Raw genomic sequence first — 16,939 nt, 5'->3', positions numbered from 1 at the left:
ACACAATCTTGTACCACAAACAGCCATGAAGTCAATGGACATTTTTTTCATCAAGGGGATTGTTGGCCTGGGTACCAGGAGAAAATAATGCCATAGTATCATTACTGACTACCTGATTAGTGACCTCCATTTAACATCTAATCCGAAGGACAGCACCTCAAACAGTGCAATGCTTCCCCAGCACTACACCGGACTGTCAGCCTCAAATGCACTATTTTTGACCCAGATGAGAGAGTTCAGAGCAAAATCTCCTTCAATGATTGTCTCTGGCTGACGATATCTTCCTTTTGCTGGTTTAACTGCGGCTTAAAGTTTCATCTAAAAGATGCCATCTCCAACAATGCGGAGCTCCCCCAGCAATGGAGTGGAGTGTCAGCTTCTCTCTTAGGAACACCCATAACTGCACGAAAGTGACATTTCCACTTTGCACACCATCCATCCTTCTGGCATCTCCAAGCAAGACTGCCAATTAGTGTGGAATTATGAGCCTGTTTTTTTTCCTTTATAGTATAATTTATACAGACACATTTGATAATGGATCCTGTTTAATGTCACATTACAAATTGCCTTAATTTAACAAAGAAATAACCCTAAATCAAGTTTAGGTGTGAATAGCCCTTTAATAACCTTATTAATATCTATCTTGGAATACATTAGCTTATAAATAGCCCTGACCTTTTGAGGTAATACTTTCATTTTTTCTCACCTGTCTTGCAACATTTGTACAACACTTTATATTCTTTATTCTGTTTCCTACTGTATTTTTTCTCTGATTTCTATTTTTGCTTGCCTTTATCATTCAGCTACCTCTCATCATTTGTTTTATAACTTATTTAACATGGTTTAAAAAAACACTCCACTCTCTATTCATTTACTCAAAAGTGGCACATTGTGGCGCATTAAAATGCTGACCCACTACACTATAACATAGTGTGATATGGATTTCTTCCTTCCTCCAAATTTCAATGCCCGCTGAATAACATATGTGTGTATCCAGAGCAATAGTCCTTGCATTAATGTACACAGCAAGTCAATATAGCACAAAAGCAGTAGGTGAATAAGCTCATTTTCAGAGCATTACCTCTTTGGTAACTTATAGATTCCTGGTAATGATGCACTGTTTAGCAGAACATTTAGGAATCCCGCAATTGGAACTTCTTTATGCAATGTGCTGAATAAGCTGTCTGGGCATCTGTTGGCACTTTGTGCCCATGTTTTATCATGTATATTCTTCAATTTAATACTGTTATACTCTATACCGAATTTGTAAGAAATGCATTGGTATTTCTTGTTCAAGCAGTTTATTTCTTGGAAGAATAAGAGTGTCACTCAAGCAAGCACTGCCATGTGAAAAAGACAAGGCTCCTCTATTCGAGTTATTCTTTTCAATTGCTACAATGCAAGAGATATCACTTTTATTCCACCATGAAACATGGTCTTGTGCGTATTAATATATCATAAGTCAAATCAGAGACACCTCACCATACACAATTCATGAGTGTATCAGTTTCACTGACATCTTTGAGCATCAGGATGAGAGAAGATGCGTGAAGCTGTGGCAGCACGGTAGTAATAGACACTTCTTCAAATCAATATGGCTTGAGTAGAAGCTTTAGTTATAGAGATCCTATGGTCTGAGCGCTTACACAGTTTAAATGGCAAACGTGTTAAGTATACAGTATGCAAAACCATCCACTCATATCAATAATTCGATGGTACAAGATTGAAATTGTTACAAGTAACCATTGACGTTTAATAAATTATGCAGCAGAGGGGATTTTTGGAAATTCATGTCTTCAGAATATACATACAAGGCTTTTTGGAAATGTTTCCATAGGATACCTTGAATAATTTGCTGTGATTTTTAAAAATGTATTTAAATGACAAATCAAATTTTTGAAAAATGCATTTTAGGATCCTAATTTAGGTATTTCAAATGTGAACTGAGTCTTACATTGAGGTGGGTGCACTATTTTGACTGACCCATTCCACTCTATTTTCAGTATTGTAGAAATGAAGTTGTTGGGAAACATATAGAAAATATACACAACATGTAGTTTTCCTTTTGTGAAAACTGTTCATCAAGATTGCAACTTTTACCATTCTTTTGGAATGTTTGTTATTGTTTTCATCTCCATTTATACCTGAAAACCTCTGAGATAACATTCAGCCTGGGTCGTGATGACCAAATGAATGAAATCCCTTGGGTTTGTAGCGAGGCCTGCTCCCAGTCAGTTTATGTGCTGAGAGGTCTTAAATTAAATTACTTGCCAGACTCATGCGCTGACTTCCAATTAACAGTTTAAATAAGCAGGACATTCACCTCAGGCATTTTGACCAATTTAATGTGAATCTCCTGTTTTGCAGTCCAAAACCAAACTGCAAAAAGAGGTGTAACATGCACTCAAAATTCCAGTTAGAGTAAACGATCCCCCATCATTCATATTCCTGCAAGTTTATCACGAATCCATGTGTGACACATTGAGTAGTGTACTTAACCTAATGAACCATTGGGGTGCTCTTAGAGACATCTTTGAATGCGGTAATGACCTCAGAGCAATAGGTTGTTCCTTTGTTTGTAGAACGTTGCTGGTAAAGATTAACTGCTGAGATTGCATACACAGCAACATTCACTTTCACTTCTAATCAGTTATATTATGTAAAGCTTTTTGAGACTTTTATTTTTTACATATTTAATTACAATTTGTTGTATTTTAATAAATGACACGCAATTCGGTAGCAAGAGGGAAATAGAATAGCAGCTATGAACACCTCTTATTGTACAGTGGAGAACTGGTGTCTTATTGACTGCATTATTATTGAGACTGATATGAGGTGTGATAGTACGTTCAGGCATTGTTGGGCATTTCTTCCCTACGACAATGGTGCCTGGCTGTGAGAAGTCCTGTGATTTAATCTTTGGGAAGGAAGAGACATAGAGGAGTCCATTTTTGAGAGTCACTGTAAAAAAAATGCGTAAAGTGTAATTGTGTTTAATTCGTAAATTGTGTCTCATGATATAATTGTCTGTAAAAATGCAATCAACTCACCTGCGCTGTAAAATCAAACTCAGAAAGACATGGTCGCATTGACATGTATAAGCACTTCCAGTAAAACAATATGAATGTACAATGGTAATCTAAAATATAGAAGACAAGAGAGTGCTTATGGGATCAGTTAGGGAGATTGTTGAGGTGAAACAATTCTCATTAAGTATTCAGAACCAAAACATTGACCTGTGACATATACCATTTTCAGAAAAGGGCAGTGATCTTGGATTGTGCAATATTATTTATCAATAATAAACTTACATAAGATTTTTAAAAAATCTGATCAGATCTGACACTCTAACTACAAAGCTCAATGATAACCTGGGTTGGTGTGCTGAGGAAATTTGGATTTGCTCAGTTCTTTAGTCTAGATCTTAGTTTATCATGAGAGAATATCATTGAACTTGCATTTCATTTTTAACAAGTCCTGATAGACCTCCTCATTAGGGGAGTTCATATGGGCCCTCTCCAGTTTATTAATTTATTCCTTTAGCTCCTCAGTTTAACCATCTTTTAGGGTATGGCGCTGCTAATGACTCTGCTTCTAATTATTGCCTTGAAAGACTCCCATAGGACTGAGGCTGATTTAGCATAACCCTTGTTCAAATGGATGAAGTCATCTACTTCACTATTTATGAGTTTAACAAAATTGTTGTCCATTTATGAAAAATTATAAAATTGTCACTTCAAGACCTGATTCCAGTTTTTAAGGATATGTATGTGGCCTAAAATAACAAAATTTTCAATCGCAGCCTCTCAATATGCTTCAAGATTATATAAATACATACTGTAGTGTGTGCAGTGTTTTTTTTGAAGCATATATCTATTGCTGGGTATTCACATGAAGCATTCACACCTTTCAGAGCCCCCGGTAGCCACATTTCTAATTGGATCTGTTTAAAACAATGCTCAAATTCCCACCCTCCCAGATTATAGGGTAAACCTATACAACGATAGTAATGAATGAAAATGGAAAGAAGAATAAATCTTAGTAAATACAAACATATCTTGGAGATTTAAATGTCCTAAATTCCAGTTTCATTGATAAAGTTAACTTTAAGCCAAATGAAATTACTTTTTTTTAAACAAAAAATTCCTTGCACCTTCCGAAATGGTTGATGGAAGCAGGAGGAAAGAAAAAGCTAAGAAATTGATTTTAAAGTTCTTTTATTATTACTATAGGTATAAAAGGTGGAGGTTAGAAGAATGTTTTTTCTGACACACAAAGGATTTTGGAATATGGTACTGCAAGTGGCAACTGAAGTGAACTCAATTAACTAATGTAAAAAGGGAATTAGATACTTGAAGAATAAGAAGATAAAAGGAAATAGGGAAGAAGAGGGAAAATGAATTGAAGGAGAATTCTCCAATAGGACAGCTAATGCAGACAAAATGGTTGAATGGCCTCTTTCTGTGCTAACATTTCTATGATTTTATGAAGTAGGCAGAAGAAAGGAGACAAGGGCAGTGAAGAGATATTGATTGAAAATAGTAAAAGATGGAGCAGGAGGAAGAGACAATCAAATAGAAAGGTGACAATTGGATTAATAGATAATGTTTTCAAAATTGTTGTTTTTAGTTAAAAGTGTGTTCTTTTATTTATTTCACTGGAATCAGGATAATATTAAAATAATAATGCCATAAAGTTGCTATTCTGATGTTTGGGTGGCTTTAATGCTGTTAGCTGCAAATGTACTTAACCATAGGGAGTTAGTTGTCTTAGTAGAACCTCAGGTAGTCTCAGCGTTAATGTTTTATTTCTATGGATATGATTGGGCAGTTCCAGAATAAGGTACTTTGATTTAAAGGCTTTTAGTGTGATCTGTTCATCCTTTGAACGCCTCATGAATTTGACATTCAGTGCGACATCTTTGGTACCAAAAGTGGAGCACCATAGTAAGGAGATGGAATAGAATAACTTCTTCCACACGATAAAAAGAAAATACTTATACAGTTGCGAATCCCAAACTTACATATGTTGCTGAACATCAAGAAGTGGACAAAAGAACAAAAACAAGGCAAGAATTGGCTACAATTCTCTCAAATGTAGGGAATGACTTGGCAAGCCAGGCATAGGACTGCAGCAAATATAGTAATCTCAGGCTAAGTATCAACAAGGCTGGACTAAGATTCAAAACTAAATTACAATAAATCAGCTGTAATAAGGCCAGAAGAATTCTTAGCAGCAAGATTAGCCTGAAACTCAGGAGCGAATACAACATATACAGACAGAGATTAGAGTGTTATTGTAGCAGATGTAAACTGAGAAGAATTTCAAAATAAGTCAATGTCATGAGTGTATTAGAGAAATTAGATATGTGTTGACAATCTGTGGACAAAAATAGATGGCTTGCTAACCACATTTGATAAGTTGCATGCTGGGCTGGAGAAAACAGATGAATTATATGCTGAATTACAGATGAAAATGGATGATCAGGGGAAATAGAAGGAAAGATGGAAGAATTGGATTTGAAAATGCTTTGAACATGAACTGGAATGATCCAAAAATGAGCAGCACAATAGCCAGAATGAAAATCCTCAACTCTTTATTCATCTGAAAGAAAGGATACTGACAGCTCCTGGATAATAGTGATACACCACAATACACATAATCCAGTAATTTAGCTTGCATCTTTAATGTCACTTAATAAAGGATTTTTGCAGTTTTCTTGAAGGTTGATATCAAATGACTGAAGGATCTTCTTCATCTGTACTTCTCTTGTGATCCTATGCATAAAGGGATGCTAAGCAGTCAGTGTGTATAATAATAATAATCTTTACATTTAATATTGCGCCTTATCATGTTATTGAGACATCTCAAATCGCTTCACAGGATATACTGTAAAGTGGTATGACTGTATTTTGTGGGTGAAACACAGTAGCCAGCAATGTCCCATAAACAGCCACTGTGTGAGTGATCAATTTTATTTGGGAGATTATTGGCCAGGATGCTGGGAAAATCTGTCTTCTTTTTAGAAATACATCCACCTGATCAGGCAAACGGAACCTCGGTTTAACACCTCATCTGCAGGATGGCACCTCCGACAATGCAAAACAACCCAGGACTGTATTGGAGTGTCATCTTAGACAATGTGATTCCAAGTCCCGATGTGAGTCTTGAACCCACAAACTTCTGACTCAGAGATGAGAATGCAACCATGGGTCAGGCTGACACACTTGAAAAATAGATTAAACTTTAAGCTATCTACATATGATGAAACAAGGTTTTTCTTTGACTACAAAGCCTGAAATGGAAGTTAAGTGATGTTCAGTGATGAATTCAGAGACCTGGCATGATAAGTGATAATATTTTTGTGCCTCAGTCACAGAAAGGATTTTTAAATCACAAAACTAAGCTGAGAGCTACCAAACTCAATATGGGGCAAGATAGTTGACTGATGAAAAGACAAAACATATCTGGTGTTCTTGGTGCTTACCAATGAATGTGGATGAATTAATGAACACAAATAATCAATTCCAATAAGAGAAAAGGTGAAGAAAGTGTTGAAATAATTATGCACGAACCCCATTCATGTTCCTGGGTACCTCTAGCAAGAGTTTCATTGTTGCAGGCAAAGCCCATTAACATAGAACATAAGGAATCAAGAACAGCAAAAGGCCATTCAGCCCATCTTGCAGTTTAAGTCCATATATTGGATTGAATCAGATAATTTTCATTTGCAGGTCTCATCTTGTTGGCAAACATGTACCCCATCTCTCTTTGAGTCTCGGTGGTGAGCATTTTTTGAATACTTCAACCAAGTCTACATTCATTGCACTAGGTGGCAGCCTGTTCCTTAAGTTAAGGACGCTAAGTGTGAAATTGTTTCTAAAATTATGTACCATTTAAAGTTTTTTTTAGCACAAATTTCACACAAATCCTTAGGTTCTCTTCTACTCCATGGATCACAAATATATATATTTCATAAGAAAGCATGGAGTGAAAAGGCCATTCAGCCCGACAAGACTCTTCCAAAGACCACATACAGTTTACTGTATACTGGATTCATCTCACATATTTAATTTGCTGAGAGGAAGTACACTCAGTCCCACTCCTGAGATTCACCCAACTGCTTTTTCGATGAGTTAATTGTCATAACATTAGTTATTTTGGCTGATTATTTTTTCCACGTACCCATTATTTTGTGGAGGGAAGCCTTCTAATCTCCAGCCTTCAAATTGTTAGTGTTGAGACTTGATAATGTTAAACCTATGTTTTGTTCTGCGCTCACTCTCCAAAGTCAGATGGTCCACTTACATTTACATCTCTTAGTATCTTAACGACCTTTCATGGTTTTAGGAACCGGTATAGCTGATGCTCATTAGTCTTTTCTCCCCCAAAATAACAGAGTGCACCTCTTATTGCAGTCCATTGATTTAGGCTTATTACCATTGTCCTTTTTATTATAGATTTTCATGTTTTCATATCTGTTTAAGTGGCATTATTGAAACTAAACACAATATTCCAAGTATGTATTCACAAATGCTTTCATATAGAGTTTTGGAATAACCTATATGAAGTATATCTTCACAGTCAATTTACCTTTTCAAGTGCTACTGTACAATGTAATAGCATGCTAAATATTTGATCAGCTTGTACAATTTTTTTCCGCTGCAATTTATCTAATTGTGTACAGTACCTTGAAGATATTGTGCAGATATAGTTATTATTTTATATCACCCTTTAACCTCTAGAAACTGTGTTTGAATCAAGCCCGGTATGGTCGGATGAAAGCGCCTTCTCTCTACAAACTATAATGTTTAAATTACACTGTGCTCTTTTCTGTGAATTGCTGTGATTTTTATGCTAAGTGCATGGAACAGCATTACATTAAAGAACTCAAGTGGATCAGGTCTACACTGACACGAAAGAGTTGATGAGGGCAATTAAGTAAAACTCCTTTGACCATTGAGAATCGTATTTCAAGGTGGAATATGATTTTTATAACAAGATTATTTCATTTATTTTTGCCAAGTACTTCTGCAGTTGCAATGGCCTGAAATGTACCACAACCAGTCACCATAAAGGTTAGTGCGGGATGATGAATTTTGTAGCAATTGACTTTAAATTGTTAGTGTTGAGACTTGATAATGTCAAAGCTATGTTTTGTTCTGCGTTCACTCCTTCAAGTCCCGCCTCAAGACCCTCTTCTTCGACCATGCCATCTGCCACCCCCCTTCCCCTCCCCTCCCTTCCCCCCACAACCCCAGCTCGAGTTTGAAATGCTGTACTCTGTCCAACGCCTTGGGACGTCCTCCCAATGTGAAAGACGCTATACTAATGTAATCTTGTGGTTTTGTTGTTGTTGTTAAACCAAGGGCCTGACTGCCTGTTCAGTGTGGACACAAAAGATCCTTTGCTGACATGTTAGATGCTATCCACTGCCCAATGTATCCTACAAACTGTGTAAATTTTACTTCTCCAATTTCCTTTCTTGATAAAGGTGCTATTACTCTTTTTTTCCCTTCTACTGGGGTAGCTATGCTCAACAGGAGTGCTTCAGTACTTCACCAAGTGGCCTTTATTCATGTGTCCTTGACCATGAGTCTTGGCAGAACATTCAATCGCGGTAGACATCATAATTGGGACAATCTAATTGTATGTAATGAAGTTGAAATAGGAAAAATATCAATATCTCTTGATGGTTTTGTCAATCAAAGAATGTTTTACTGTGATATATTATTCCATGTAACCTATTAAGTGAATAATGAGTGAAATATATGTGATATTTATGTGAATGTGAAATTCCTAAATTGGCAGCATTATTTTCCCCTTATCTAAAGGGAGAAATACCTCGAGAACTTCAGTAAGCCCAAATAACGTTTTATGAAATGCAGCTGGGTGTTTTAGAAGGATGTACCCACAAACACATTAAATTCCTGTTTCAGTTTCTCAGTAATAACTGAATAATTCAATTGATACCATTAAATGTGGTCTACTGAGTTTACTTTTTGTAAGTATGAACAAAACAATATTTGGGGCCAAGATAAATCTACTGCCTTGACTTAAATTGAATGAGACACAGGATATCTCAATTTTATTAAAAGAGCCACAACCTCATCTGTTGTCGTAATAAAAACATGAACAGAAAAAAGCAGTACACTTTGAAAGTATTTATTGATGCATGTAGACCAGTATACATACAAAATTGGATTTCTGCCTAATTCCTGACTTCAGCAGACAAAAAAAGGTTTTCAGTGCACAAAATGTTTGTTTTAAAGTTCTTAAAACTGCTCAATGTATTTTGCTCTTGTATATTACATGATTAAATGATGTGTGATTTGAAAGCTGCAGAGGAAAGGCAATGCCAAAAGACAAAAAACAGGCTCTTATGTATGATGGGTCCACTTGGTAAGGGATTTCCATATGAAAACTAGAAGCTTATTGAACCTGTTTTATTGAAGGTTGTTGGTGTTGGGAATGAATTTTAACATGCAGTATGACTGATTAAAGGTAGAGGTCTTGCGGTCATCATCCCCTCTAATCGAAACAGGTCCCGCACAACAGTATTTCAAAGGATCAAAGAAAACCATTGCCTTCAAATCCATCGGTTTCAATGTTAATAGTGGCTTTTGAGTGCTAAATGGTGCTTGCACATTCACTTGAGTAAATTTCACACCTCTCATTGACTGAATGGCAACATAGAAATGTAAATTGTAGTCTACCTTTGTTGCTGATTACTGATGGTAAAGTATAGTGATGGTACAATATAAGTGGCCATATCCTTTAAATCTCAGGTACTCTATGATTTTTTAAAAAACCTGTTCATTTTCCTCAGTTTGCTAAATGTTTGGATGCAATTTGACTCTAGTAGATTATACCAAAGTTGGATTGCTTATTTTGTCTGAGCATCACAACAATAACTTATGTTATTAAAAGCTACAACATCATTTTTTTTCTTGTATCACATCTAGATCGGGATTTGTTACCTGTTCAATAATTGTAAACCTTATTTTATAGAATTTATCGGGATATGCATAAGCTTAAATTTTATGAAAAATCCCACCATTATGGCTCTTTATGTTGTGTTTAGATTGTGCATCAGCAGATGCAAAGCAACAAATTAAACTTGTATGGCGCCCTTCATGTTGGAAAGTCATCCCAGGGCTCTGGACAGTTAGGGGTTTTTGGACCTGAGCTAGGAGTTGGGGTTAGGAGGGGGTGAAGGGCAGGGGGGATGGAGGTGGGAGGGTGGTCAAAGGAATAATCGAAGAGGAAGGTCTTTAAATGGAACTTGAAGGAGGCAAGAGAGGTGGTGACGTGGAGGGATTGCAGGATAGAATTCCAGAGTCCACAACAGAAGTGGAATTGCTGGAGAATTGGGCACCACCACTCTTGCTCCCTGTTCTGCTGCATCTATTTGTCTGTGGTGGCAGTTACCACAACAACTGGCACTTATATAGTACCCTCCATGCAGGGTAGCATCTCAGAGTGCTTAACAGTGGTGGAGCCTGATTCCGAGCCGGGTTGGGGGGGTGGGTGGGGGGTTTGGGAGGTGACCGTAGGTATGATCGAAAAGGAAGGTTTGCAGGTGGGACTCGAAAAAGGGGAGAGGGGGGCAAGGCGGAGGGAATGAGGGAGAGTATTCCACAGTTTCGGGGCGTAGTGGCTGAAGGCGCGATCTCCAATGGTTGGAGAGGAGGGTGTGAGGAACAAGCAGGAGGCCGGTGCCAGTCAAGTGGAGGCGCCGAATGGTGGATGGGGAATGAGGTGTTCAGAGAGGTAGGGAGGTGCCAGGGAGTGAATGGATTTGAACATGATTGTGAGGGAGTGGAACACTTGCAGAGATCCTTGTGGACAAGTGCAGGAACCATTGTTTTCAAAGTACCATGTGTGATCATGACTCCATGCATATAGCCTTTCGGATACCATTATATGCTATATGCATTTGTGATGTTCCCATATGTGATGTTCCCACTTGCCACTGGCCCCATGCATGCAGCCTACAGCTACCAGACGTCTCCCCGAGAGACAGAAACTAACCCCAGTAATGGATATATTGGTGAAGTGCTCTAATACTGTTCAATAATACCAAAATTCTGGTACTTTGCTAGTACGAAACTTGCAAGGAAAGCAAAGATTGATGCAAAATACAGATGTTAACAACATTCCTGGTCGAATAAGACAGTATAAACACGACCTGAAATTCCATCAAGATTTGCCCTTGAAGACTTATTTCTCATAATGTTTAAGGTTGCATAGAATTGTAGAGAATTGCATCCAGAATTTGGCAAATTCTTAAATATTGCCTTAACAAAAGGGATAGTTTTCTGTAAGTTCAAAAATTTCCGAATTCAGCACTCTAAAATGTTACACAAATAAAGTATATCTAGACACTGGTGGAATTTCTCCCCACACATGAGCAAAAGACATCAAGAAAATAGGCCTTTTCATTTGATCCCAGTAAATAAGTTGAAGCATTACATTTTTTAAATATTTTACAATTTTGGAGCTTTGCCAACAATGGTCTATTATTTTCTGTTACCAAAGTCAGTTCTTATGCCCCACTAAACCAATGGAGTTTTACTAAGAAATAATACACTGTTTTGATAGAGAACATTTGTTTCTAAATTCAAAAGATCTATGTTTGCTTTTCATAGAAATGTCGACGTCACTGATTTTGGTTTATAGACTGCTACACAATGAGGACATTTATCTCCAGCACAATGTTTTTAGTGTTTCACTCAATGAAATACCACTGCTACATTATGAACAATTTCTGTTTGTGTTTTGAATCTGCAAGCTAGCTTGAAGCTGCCATGTGAAAGTATATACAAGAATAGAAAATGTTTTTTGGAGGGTTGCGTGCTGTTTCTCATTTCCCAGCTATTATTGATATCCAGTTGTAAGGATTACTGCTGATTTATTTGATAACCAATAATTACAGAGCACAGGAGAGAGTGCCATCACATGAAAAACACACATTTAAGGTTACTAAGCAGTTTCTGTTTTTGAGCAACCTGGTAGGGCCAAAGTGTCCATCCCCGGTTGCATGTCTCCATGCACATTGGAGTAAGTTGATTGTCAAGCTGCAGGCATTCCATTGAGAGGGATTTCCAGCACTGATGCCTCCACTTAAAACTTTACTCCAAGCGGTCTAGAGCTGCTCATTGCACGCAAACAGCAGAGGAAGCAAAGAACTTGCTTGTTTTATTAATCTGTTTTCCCAAATCTGATCAAACTGTTTTTGTCTACTCGCAATTTCCTTATATAGAAGTGAATGTTTATACTGTATTATGTTGGCATTAAAACACTTGGTTGTTTCACTTCACTAAATAGTCATCTGACCATCTAGCTGCTTGTGCATGTGTCTGAACACACAGTCCTACCGTCATCGTGTTTGATTGCACAAAGAAAAGTTAAATGACCATTCACTTATGTGTAAAATTCACCTCTCATTCTAAATAACTGGATTTGCATTTTAATGCAATCGTAACTGTTTTTAAGTGAATGTTAAAACACAGAACATTTTCACCAAAGCAAGAATGCTACAAACTCTCTTTTGGCTGAAAATAAGTATTTGAAATCTGTTCTGTCAAATGAATGAGGCAGGTGCAAGCTTTCATCATTTTTACATTTCTCACTGTGCAGAGAAAACAGACAAAAGATTGGTTAATCTTTCACAGGAGGTTTCTAGACCTCAGTCAAAGATCTTAATGTGGAAAATGATGATTTCTTTTAAATTCAATTAAAAGTTAGGTGGGAAGAAAATGTAGGAAACCAAAACGCAAATGAAAACTTTGGGCCTCAAGTGAATGTGAATGTTTATATTGTGCCAGCATTCAACTTTTCAAGCCAAGCACTGCCTCCTTGTAACTTGATAACCTGCCAATCATGTCTGGCAGAGTGAGGAGCCTTTGTAGCTCATGCCAGTAAACCTTTGAAATATGGTGCACATCTGTATTTTGTTTCATCACTCTAATGGCACTGCAATGTACTGTGAGGTATAGATCACATGTCATCACTGCATAACTTGCAGCATGTGCTCCATGTCATGAACAGTGTGACTGAGAGAATCGCCCTGAGGTGTTAGGATTCCTACATGTGCTCCACTGTGAGAATGCGATGAAGCCACTGCTACAACCTCTATTTGTTTAGCTGGTGTTACACGTTCGTTCTGTCGCTGTTGGGGTGCAGGTTTACAATACAATTTACATTTATGTAGCACACTTGAAGTCTGGAGGACATCCCTTTTGGGTGATAATGGTGGAAGGTTGATCTATTGCAAAAGTTGAATCTCTTTCTGATTCACTGCACCTGCTCATTTTATTAGGAACATAATCCAGGCAGTAAGAGAATTAATATTTTGTCCACAAAATATACAGTCAATTCACTTTACAGTATATTCTGTGACGTGCTTTGAGATGTTGTGAAGACATGATAAGGCGCTATATCAAATGCAAGGATATATTACTATTTTCTGTTAGAAATATTATTTATGAATATTATTTTTAAAGAAATGTTGCTGGTCATGGTTGCTAATCGAGAGTGTGATCACTTACATGTGGAAGTGAACTTTTTCCCTGCAGATTCAAGTGTAAATGTGAAATCTTGCCGACATGGACATGAGCCAGATATGCTATAAAATCCAGGAATGCTGGTGCAGATGGGAACAATACCAAATGGAACATGCCTTCCAAAAGTAATATTTTTATTTATTGCAGTTGCTGAGCTTCGACGTGACAGAAGTTTTTGATTTCTTGACAGAACACATGGCACAAAGATGTGAATGCTCAATTCGTTATTGCGTCACTCAGATTAAAATAATGAACTGCTCTCCGACTTGATAAGGCGCTGCATCGAATAGAGGGATTATTATTAAGCCGCGTTCCAAGTCGCTTTCCAGTGTGAAGGACGCTATATAAATGCAAGTTATTGCTGTTTTATGCAGCTGGCATAGCAGGCACACTGAACAGGGCACTGGTGTTATGCATCAGTACCTCGACTCTTTCTTGCAATTCTCTACAATGGTATATTGTTCATTTCAGCTGCCATTTTTAGGAGGAGAGTGGACCATCTGACCATCTAGCAGGAAAGTGGTAGAAAGTTAGGTGTTGGTAGTTTAATATCTTTTCATTAAAAAGGTTAACAAAAGTTACAGTTGCCAGTCGCAATAAGTAATGAAAGAGGCTGAAATTCTACCAGCTCCAGGACTGTGGTTGCTATATGAGTGTGTGCTCGTGTGTGTGTTTGTGTGTGTCAGTGGGTGGGGTGGGTGGAGGCAACTGAGGTTGTGTCAGTTGCTCGTGTGTCACGCATGTATGGCTCGGGTTTCCTTACTTTTATTAATCCAAAACCAATAATCATTATTGAAATAATCCTTATAACTGATATAGCATACACAATCGAAACTTCTCAAAGTATTTTGGTGTCAAATGTAATGAACTGAATTTGTAGGTAAATAGTAGTCCCCCCCAAACAGCCATAAAATAAATGACCAGTTTATCTGGAGGATTGTTGACCAGGACACCAGGAAAATCTTACTTCCCTTTTCAAATAACAGTATTGGGATCAGATCTTTCATATCCACCTGAACAAGCAGTTGGGACCTTGGTTTAATGTGTAGCGTGGTGATGTGCTTCACGTTCCACTGAGGGAAAGTGCAGTCTTATTAATGTTGATGTACTAAACAAGACTTGCAGGACAAACTTTTATTCAGAGATAGCTAACTTAAACTAGCTTTTAAACTAGAAACATGATGGTCGAGGTTCTATAAGTGGTGTCCTGTAGCTCAGTGGTTACAGCACTCGCCTTACAAGCAAGACACCTGGGTTCAACTCCAGGCAGGGCGAAACCTTGGGCAAGTTTCCTTACTCGACACACGTAATAATAATCCCTCCAAAAAACAAAACAATAATAAATTGGTCATTTTCAATCCACGACTGTTTGTGGGACACTGCTGTGCGCAATTGGCTGCTGCGTTTCGCCCACAAATATACACTTTACAGCATATTCTGTGAAGCGCTTTGAGAAGTCTAGAAGACATGAAAAGCGCTATATCAAATGCAAGGATTATTATTATTAATATGTAAGCCCGAGGAAGGGAACTCCGTGCAATACCTCCCCAGCTTCAGCTCACAACTGTCTGAACCAGAGAGTGAGAGTGTTACCAACTAAACCCGGTTGTGTGGTTAGTGGCTAGGTTTTACTCGTTCTTCTATGCAAATGTGGAGATGGGCTAGGGTTGCACGAGTCCTCTGCTATGTGAGGCGCTGTCTAATTTTGCTCTGTGCATTTTAGATGCATGCTTTTGCGGTGTGAGTGTTTGTTGTGTGTTAGCATTTGCAGTGTGTTTGTGTGAGCTGTCAGTGTTTGTTTGCTGTATACATGAGCGAGTGTATGTTAATGTCCTGATCCCAACCACCAGTTCGTGTGCGGATCCCTGACTGACCAGCGTCTTGGGACGTCCTCCTGATGTGAAAGGCGCAATACAAATGTAATTTGTTGTTGTTGTGGGGTATTTGCGTGTAGGTTTGTTGTGTTGATTGTTGATTCAAAATTGTCACCCATGTTCTCATCTGTACCAGGCTGTGTATTCTTTGCTCTGTAAGTATATATTTGCTGTATATATTTGCTGTGTGTGTGTGTATTTGCTGTGTGAGTGTATATGTGCTGTGCGAGTGTACATGTGCTGTGCGAGTGTACATGTGCTGTGCGAGTGTACATGTGCTGTGTGAGTGTATATTTGCTATGTATATTTGCTCTGTATATTTGTTGTGTGAGTGTATATTTGCTGTGTGAGTGTTTATTTGCTGTGTGAGGGTGTATTTGCTGGTGTGTGTGTATTTGCTGTGTGTCTCTGGTGTGTGTGTGTGTATTTGCTGGTGTGTGTGTATATTTGCTGTGTGTATCTGGTGTGTGTGTATATTTGCTAGGTGTATCTGATGTGTGTGTATGTATACATTTGCTGTGTAAATGTATCTTTGCTGGTGTGTGTGTATTTGCTGGTGTGTATGTGTATATTTGCTGTGTGTATCTGGTGTGTGTGTATATTTGCTGTGTGTATCTGGTGTGTGTGAGTGTATATTTGCTGTGTATATTTGCTGGTGGGAGGATGTATTTGCTGGTGTGTGTGCGCGTGTATTTAAGGCGCTCTATAAATGGAATCTTGTTGTTGTTGTGTGTGTGTATCTAGTGTGTGTGTATATTTGCTGTGTGTGTGTATCTGGTGTGTGTGTGCATATTTGCTGTGTGTGAGGGTATATTTTCTGTGTGTGTGTATCTAGTGCGTATGCGTATATTTGCTGTGTGTATCTGGTGTGTGTGTATATTTGCTGTATGTGAAGGTGTATTTGCTGGTGTGTGTGTATTTGCTGTGTGTGTGTGTATATTTGCTGTGTGTGTGTATATCTGGTGTGTGTGTATATTTGCTGTGTGTATATCTGGTGTGTGTGTGTATATCTGGTGTGTGTGTATATTTGCTGGTGTGTGAGGGTGTATTTGCTGGTGTGTGTGTGAGGGTGTATTTGCTGGTGTGTGTGTGTGAGAGTGTATTTGGTGGTGTGTGTGTGTGAGAGTGTATTTGGTGGTGTGTGTGTGTGAGAGTGTATTTGCTGTGTGTGTGTATTTGCTGTGTGTGTGTATTTGTGTGAATGTTGACAAGACGGAAGTCATAAGAACATAAGAAAGTAAGAATTAGGAGCAGGAGTAGGCCATTCGGCCCCTCTAGCCTGCCCCGCCATTCAATAAGATCATGGCTGATTTATTCTAACTCCACCTACCCTCTTTATCCCCATATCCCCTAATCCCTTTATCCACAAGAAATCTATCAATCTCAGTCTTGAATATGTTCAAGGACTGAGCATCTACAGCTCTTTGGGGTAGAGAATTCCATAAATGCACTACCCTCGGAGACTGTGAACCCTGGTTATAGTTTCTCCAACCAGGG

Source organism: Callorhinchus milii, unplaced genomic scaffold, assembly GCF_018977255.1.
Source record: "Callorhinchus milii isolate IMCB2004 unplaced genomic scaffold, IMCB_Cmil_1.0 Scaffold5, whole genome shotgun sequence".
NCBI lineage: Eukaryota > Metazoa > Chordata > Chondrichthyes > Chimaeriformes > Callorhinchidae > Callorhinchus > Callorhinchus milii.
The sequence above is the reverse complement of the archived record's forward strand: the minus strand, read 5'-3'. Positions refer to the sequence as shown.